The 8,708-nt window shown below is 39.7% G+C and overlaps 1 long non-coding RNA gene across 1 annotated transcript; it reads right to left on the reverse strand.

The window, feature by feature from the left end:
* Positions 1-5,195: 5,195 nt before the first annotated feature.
* Positions 5,196-8,605, reverse strand: LOC119887351. Its single transcript, XR_005441697.1, has 3 exons — positions 8,537-8,605; positions 7,546-7,908; positions 5,196-6,522 (listed from the first exon to the last, which is right to left on the reverse strand). It is a non-coding gene; the product is annotated as an uncharacterized LOC119887351 (long non-coding RNA).
* Between the last annotated feature and the right edge of the window lie 103 nt (positions 8,606-8,708).

Raw genomic sequence — 8,708 nt, forward strand, 5'->3', positions numbered from 1 at the left:
AGACAGGAAATACTTTCCTTCTCCTCCCTGCAGCACAAACCTTCCAACATTAACATTTGATCTGCATGACATATTCAGAATAATTCGTTCAGAAAAAGCCAAACATACTGTCTTCATACTGAAGGCAAATATAATAATTCACACACACATTAACAGACTTAATTTAATAATGAAAACTATACATTATTTTTCACTAGAATAAACAGGCTACAGAGAAGATGACATCATGACTCCTTCTGAAGACTGTCGAGTGTCTGCAGTTTATTTTAAGTTTTTATTCTCTACAACAACAGATTTCTGTGCTCATTCACAGCACTGAATGTGAATAAAAACCTGGTTTTAAGCTGTAGATGTAAAATCTGAAGTGTGGAGTCTGTCGGCTTTATATACTGAAGGGGTGTTTTTTCTTGCAGTTAAATTATCATGTATCACGTGGAGGACTTTTGTAGGTTGTTCCTGTTACGTTACCAAAAGTGAAAGTGTAAGACTGGAATGTAATCTGACTCAAACAGAAACTCCCCACAGAGACTCCAATGAGTGTGAATGTTGATATGATAACTCTGCCCCATGAGGACTGCACACTCCTTAAGAACGGAACAAAAAGATTGTTGACCTTATGGAAGACATCCAACGACTTTCAGAGGAACTCAAAGAGAAAGATTTCTTTCTGTAATCAGAGAGGAAATAACGTGACTTCTTCTTTCCAACAGTTTCAAAACCATCAGACAAAGATGATTTCTTACCTGAAAGGTCCACTTATTGGCTGTTTGCAGAGCTTTCAACCACATCTCATGGCATCAGTGGTCACCTCCCTCGTGTGAAGCGTCAGTTAGTTGTATACGAGGGGAGATGGTAACCATGGTAACCCCGTCTCTGTTCAAAGATGGTCCGTTTATTACTGCCAGGTCGACGATGTTGCAGCCGAAATCAAAGCATATGTAATACGTCATCCTTGTAGAAGCTTTGTAATTCCATCTTGGACTGCAGTGTCTTCGTAAAATTAATCCAGAAAGATGCGTCCGCCACCAAACGACACTGTTGCATCTCCATCACTGTGGCTGTGCTCAGACGCGCCGGAGGCCGTCTCTACCCTGCACCGGCGGGTAGCCCTTCTGTCAGGTCTGTTACTGCTACTCCAACACAACACTCGGCAGCTCACACACTCCATCCTCAGTCCGCACGCAGTGTTGAAGCAGATTCTGCTCAGTCCTGCTCTGGAACCCGACAACCAGCATCTCCTCGTCCTCTTTTCTCCCCAACCACAGTAATAATTGGTGACTCCATAACCAGAAACATCCGTTTCTTTAACGCTACCACTCGCTGCTTCCCCGGTGCCACCACGGCTGACATTTAAAAAAAAAAACTCCAGGACCTGATGCCATCGCTCCTGTCCTCCATCACAAGAGTGATAGTCCATGTGGGAACAAATGACACAGCTCATCAGCAGTCTGAGCTGACAAAATCAGATTTTAACCGTCTTTTTAACTTTTTAAAGCAGTGTGGAAAGTCCGTTTTTATCTCTGGTCCCATTCCCACAGTCGGTCGCGGTGCTGGCCGCTTCAGTAGACTCCTTGGCCTCCACGACTGGCTCCAGTCCGCCTGCAGGGCTCATCGTGTGTTTTATGTGGATAATTTTAATATTTTCTGGCAAAGAATGTCCCTTTTTAAGACAGACGGACTTCACCCAAACAAACGGGCTCAGAAATGTTAGCTGCGCACATACAGCATGTGGTGCGGTCCACACATGACTTACGTGAATGAATTATCATTCATGTACCACAGCACTGAGACTGCCCTGCTTAAAGTCACCAATGACCTTTTAATGTCTGCTGATGAAGGCATGTGCTCAGTCCTGGTACTCCTGGACCTTAGCGCTGCTTTTGACACCATTGATCACAACATCATGTTAGACAGACTGAGGCACTGGGTGGGGATCTCTGGTACTGCCCTAGAATGGTTTTCATCCTACCTGTCAAATAGGAAGTTTTCCTCCGTTGTTGTAACAAAACACTTCCTACTTTATAATTCTTTATTTCAGAGTAAATTAATCCAGTAGCCTCTGAATGCCAAATGTTTCGGTTTTGTTTCCTGATCATTCTAGTGATATAGAAAGCTGTCATCAGATGACTCAACCAGTGTGCATTCCTGAAACATGAAACTCTACACATCCTCAGTAAATTAATTACTCACTTCCTCTGAGTTTCAGCAGCTGAAACACTTTGCCTTCACATTTGAAATTTAATCTTTATCATAGAGTCACATAAGAATTACTGCAGACTGAATCATTAGGGAGGAGACGAGTTTATCCTGCTGCTGCTCACAGACACAAAGTTCAAACTTAACCTGGTTTAAATTAAAATTTCTTATGTGGAGTCTTAACTGAATTACTGTGACTGTGAATCAGATCTCCTGTTTGGCTGTTTTTCTCCTGAGCTGATTATTTGTTCAGTTCTTATTTATTCAGTTATTTAATCAGCAGGAAGAGAAAACTTTCAAACTGAAGTACTGAAAGATAAAACTGGTCACATTTAACAGTAGATGATAAGCTGCGCTGTGATCAACATGTTGCCAAGAGACAGAAGTCATGTTATTATATAATTTTTAAATGTGTGTTTTCTACTTTATAGAAATCGGACTTTCAACCAGGAGACCAGTGTTTGTTTTCCATGTGATACAAAAATTCAACATTAAATATTTTCATTTAAGTGATGTAGCTACACACATAAGCTACGCAAACTACACAAGTAACGTCACTTATCTTTTTCTAACCCTAACCAAAGTACTTATGTTGCCTTAACTTAACCAAATTGCAATATTTCACAGCTTTACGAACATGGCATTTCCAAATGGCAATGTTTCACAACGTAACGTTTCATTTTGAAACTGTAACCAGACGTTGCATATTTATTGTTGTTAACTTGACCACGAAGGGGTAAACGTACAAAACAAATGCAAAAGGAGTACCCAGGGCGTTAAAAAGCGACGTCAGGGGATTTTGACGAAGCGTCCATATGTGACAAGTAGTGAGAATGTGTTGTGACCTCTCTGCAGCCTTCGACACCATCTCTCACAAAGGAAAGTTAGGACAATTCCAAAGGAATAATAAATAAAAGGCAATTATAAACTAATATCAAATTATATTATATTATATTATACATTATATAAACCATCATCATTGAGTATAAATATATTTCAAATCTAATAATAAAATGAATGATCTCTTTGTTTTTACTTGTTTTTGGCAGTAAAAGTTAAAAATCCCCATTGACCAAAAAGCAAACCTCCAAACTGACAGACCACTGCATGAAATGGTTCGGTCCTGCCTTAGCGCTCTCATAAGTGATGGTGTTTAGTTGCAGTCAATAGATGCGCCAGAAATGCAGTGATCACAATGTTTCCTAGTGAACCAAACTCTGGTTTTCAAAAAAGGAAACAGAGATATGAAAGAGAGGAAAGACAAAGAACAGGATGTCACTCTGTAACCCAGTTTTTCACCAAGAAAGGTGTGCAGTCTGTGAGTGGTGTTAACCTGTTGGCTTAATGTCCACAGTGAAATAATCTAGCTAGCTACAGACTAGTGTTAGCCAACATCTCATCAACATTTAATCAGTGCAGGAAAACATTTAGCAAGATATTCATATTAAATCATTGTCTCTGCCCCTTTTAGCAGACTAACAACAGATGAGTAAGCAGCAGCCCAGTCTGCCCATAACTGTAGCCTCCCTGTCCCAGTGAAGAAGGTGAGCAACACTATGTGAATGAGTTAGCATCATTCCAGGGAGGCTGTGGGGATTTTTCTCTCTCTCTTGCTGTTTTTACCAGAACAAAAAAAGACAATGAAATATTTCTTAATGACAGATATTCAAACACAAATAATTTTCTCAGATAATGATCATTATGAAATAAAAAAATAAAACACCTTCCTGTCCATACTGGATGCTGGACAGCAGCTTACCTCAGCCTGCATGTAAATTACAGACTATATTAAAATAATCCAGTTTGATACGTTCATTTAAATTGAATTATGGCCATTAATGACATCTATAGATACAAACTTCATTATTCCCATCATGAAGGGCAATTTATTTGAGAAGCCAATAGTGAACTGCATCCTGTATGCAGACTTGCATGTGCAAATCACCAGCAATAAATATTGTGATAGTACTAATATTGAACTACAAGAAGCAAGACACTTGCAAGCCTTTAATTAGACTTATGTAAAGCTTTTGATGGGACAGTTAAGTCTTAGAGAAGTGGTGACAACAGCTGCGCAAAGGGCGTTCAATTACATTTTTTTTGTCATGGGGCCCAAAATTCCTGGCGGCCCCCCTGCTAACACCTTCCTTTCTGAACTTATTGGCTTTACTAGCACTAGCCCACTTTCTTGGATCCAACTCTGTCTCTCCAACAGGAAACAATATATCACCTTCAAAGACCTCTGCTCCATGTTGGTGCCAGTTAACCATGGAGTGCCCAGGAGGTCTGTGCTTGCCTTCTTTTCAATGTCTACATGCTACCCCTTGGCCAGATTATCCGTCACTATGGACTCAATGTCCACTGCTATGCTGATGACACCCAGTTGAACATCAGCACCAAACCCACAACCCAGCTCCCACCCTTGTCACTTGGACAACTGCTAACCTTCTCAAACTGTACAATATTAATTCCAGTTGGACAAAACAGATGTTTTATTTTGTGTGTTTTGATTTATTAAATTATTGTGAAAGAAAAATGCTCTACATGGTGGTCAGTCTATGATTTGTTAATGCTAAGTACCAAATTGTCAATAATCATAACCATTCATGAAGAACGAGCGTGCATGGATCAATAATGAGCTGGGACTGTTGCTGAATGTAACACGAGAGTTAAAAGGCTGTGGTGGCGGAAACCAGACAGGGAGTCATGAGAGAGAGAGAGAGAGAGAGAGAGTAATCATAATGATAATAATAATGATAATAACAGTAATAATAACAATAGGACTAGTAACAATAGTCGTTGCAGCAGAGGGTGTCGAGCAGGAACACGGGGCAGCAGGTGACCCGCAGCCACAGATCCAGACTCCACAGCTCCAGAGCCAGAAAACCTGCAGGAAGTGATAGGAGGAGAGAGGAAAGGGACGAGAAAGCACAAGACTACAGGAAAGGGAAGAAGTCGAGTTAGTAACAAAAAGACTAAAATGTAGGGGAGAGCCAGGATGATTTTAATGACGAGTTGTGTTTATTGTTCCATGTGTCATGGTCATGATCAGACAAAACATTAGTTAGTACTTTAACACATCCTGAAGTTTTAAATGTCAAAGTTTTACAGTTTAGAAGCTACGATTAAAACATCTTTTTCAATCAATACATTTTCTAGTTAACTGTGGATATACAACACAACCCTACAGTGATATCGCAGGATATGATTCTCTTATATGCTTACTTATTACTTATGATTGCTCATATGATACTCAATATTGTGTAACATGCTTATCTTATTAATTCAGCAGTTAAGACAGTCAGAAGCTTGTGCTCAATGATAGGAAACCGGGCCCTGATAGCAATACACTCTGACACACTTCACACTTTCCTTAATACAGTTAATACGTTAAGGTGCACTAGAATATGCTACATAAACTGACTTCACCATGTATGGATATCTCTAAAAGATACAGCAGGGGTGCGGTCTCCTGAAGATATACTCAGGCTTGGTTGAAGAACCGCAGACTTGCTGTTAGGCCGTTGTGCTGTGCATGTCTCCAGATATGTTTGTATTTCTATAATAAATATTTGGTATTCAACAGACTTCTCAGACTCCTCTCAGTTCTTCCCTCATCAACCAACTCCGGGAAGTCGTTGCACTTCAACACTAGCTAGTTATATTATATATATATATATATATATATATATAGCTGTTTAATTCACACAAATATCCCGCTGTATATTATTTGACCAGAACAAAGTATTACTTATTTATCAAACGGGTAAGAAGTTCTTCTTCCATGTAAGCCTACATTTACTAATTTGGCAGACGCTATTATGCGTAAATACGTCCTGAATGTGGGATGGCTACACTGCCGCTGTACTGCTGTGTAGCTGTATTCTGCGGAAAGTAATCCACTGTTACTAAGCGTCTCTTCGTTGTCAACTTCCGTTGTGGCCTTTTGTATTTCCGTTGTGGTTTTTGAATTTGTTTTGTGGCTTTTGTATTAGGCCTGAAACCTATGAGCCACCATATTCACACACAGACACACAGAACATCAGAGCAAATTTAAGATTTAATGAAAGTATTTTTGAAACCAGGTCGCTTTGTATGTATTTTATTATACCTCATTATTTTGTCATAGTTATATCTCCTGTTCAGCAGGATGTTGGAATGAATTATGGTGTGTTTGTCTGTTATGTTTTCTAAAGATCATAAAACTAACAAGAAAAACACCATTTAGAAGAAGCACACCAACTGGCAGACCAATTTTCAGTGCAAAATTTCCCTCCTTGTTTCCTCCCTCCTTGTCTCCTCCCTCCTTGTGTCCAGCTGTGTGACCTGCAGAGCAGAAACAGGTGTGAGGTATCAGCTGTCAGCAGGTGAACAGAATGTCAGACATTATCTACTGCACTTTGACCACATGACTCGTAGCAGCTGTTTCCTCTAAAGTCTCATCAGAAACATCTTTCTAAAACACAAACATCTGATCTGTGATGTAATGATGTGATTCATAGAGAGATGCAAGGAAACCAAGCTAGGAGAGAAGGAACGAGGAAATATGTTTTAAGAGACATGAGACGTCATTTCGTCTGAAGCGACGTCCATTTCTGATGCCGGCGGCAGCTGATCACAGCTGGATCAGCTTATATTTATTGATTCTGATTGTGAATTCATTATTGAATAACCCAGAATATGATCATTGTGTCTTTGGATTTATTAGGCTAAATGTTTGCAAAGTCCGCTCAGTTTTAGGCTTTCAGTTTATTTCCTCATCTGATATCCTTTGACACAACTGCATACAGTTTATTTATGCAAGTCCCATCACTCTTCACCAATAGATCACCGCGTTCCATCATATCAATTCAATGCTCCAGCTGCTGATATCAGATGTAGTCTCTTTGTGACAGGCTTGATTAGGGGACCAAAAATTCGGGACATTCATCAGCTGATTTTACTCGCGGAGCCGCCGGCGGCTTTCATCAGGCTTTATTTTCCTTTGCTTGCTTCATTAGAGACTTTAGTGCAGTTTATTGTCCGAACCTAGACTACGTGTTTATTATGTTTTATGTTTTTGTCGTCTATTTGGACTAAACACAGGAAAGACCAGCCTCACATGTAAAACATGTTTCTTTCTGACAGACTCTCCGTCTCTCTCTGACTTTAATTGAAATAAAAAAAAGAAAATCTTTCTAATAAATAAATAAAGTTGTTTGTGGGGCTTTTGTATGTCAGACAATGAACACAGATTTTAACAAGACAGTGAATGATCAAACAAATCAAATATAACTCTTTGCAGTGATGCACTTGAGATTAATGTGATGTGTCCTGATGTGTCCTGTGTCTCTGGCTCTACACACTCACCTGGCTCTGTCACTGTCAGCCTGATGATGCTGCTGGGATCAGGTTTGCCTGCGTCTCTCTTTCTACGTCTTGTGTTTTCCTCTCCAATCCGACACTCGTATGTTCCAGTGTCGTTGATGCTGACGTTCTTCAGAATCACAGAAGAGTCTCCGTCCTTCATTTCTGGATCTCTGAGCTCCACTCGACCACGAAACAGTGAATGCTGGTAGTTTTCATACAAGCGACCTTCTCTGAAGTAGAAGACATAACCATCATCTGGCTCCAGGTCAGATCTGCTCCACTCTATCACTGTGATGACAGCACCTCTGTAACCCCGACACTGAAGAGTGGCGTCCTCTCCAGGCTTCAATGTCTCCAGTTGTTCTGAAGATATAAAATAATAATACTATCATATAATAAAACCTGTACTGGATGGAAGCTGTAGACGCAAATGTGCGTTTGCCAAAATACTGTTTTTATCTGTAGTCAGTTGTTACATAGTCGACTAAAAAAAACTTAAAAAACAATAATAAAATGAATTTAAGAATCATTTAAAATGAAGTCAAACATTATGAAAGCATATGCATCAAAATGAAGTAGAAGAAACACAGACATCGTGCTTAAATGCTTTTTCATGGACGTCAGAGTGAGAAGAGAGCAAGAACGTATTTATTTTAATCAATATAATGAATATTTCGCAAGGATTAAAAATATAAGTTATATAAGTAAAAATATAAGTTATAAAAACAGTAATTATAATAAGTTATCACGAGTAATTGCTGTGGAAACTACAGTAATACAGAAATTTCCCACATTTCTTTCCTAACGATCATTTCATATAATCAAAGGTAATCAGTCATCTACCTGCTGATCCACCTCTCAGCTTCCCTTAAAAACATCAGTACTAACGATACGAATGACAGACAGCTGTATAATAAGAGGTCTATTGTCGTATCTGTTTTATGCTGTTGTATGGCCTAATATGTGAAACTGTACATACACACCCTCTTACCTTGACACAGAGCAAAGATCCATGAACATGTGAACAAGCAGGGCTGGCGTCGATGTTAAGACAGCCATCACAGCAGCACGGCACGGCGGTTTTTTATAACTTACCATAAGGACCTTTTGTTTCTGTTCCTTGGTTTTTAATAGCGGGGGGGGGGGGGGGGGGGGGGGGGGGG

Source organism: Micropterus salmoides, unplaced genomic scaffold (assembly GCF_014851395.1).
Source record: "Micropterus salmoides isolate LMB-PRFRI ecotype aquatic unplaced genomic scaffold, ASM1485139v1 Ms_hic_scaffold_4135, whole genome shotgun sequence".
NCBI classification, from domain to species: Eukaryota; Metazoa; Chordata; class Actinopteri; order Centrarchiformes; family Centrarchidae; genus Micropterus; species Micropterus salmoides.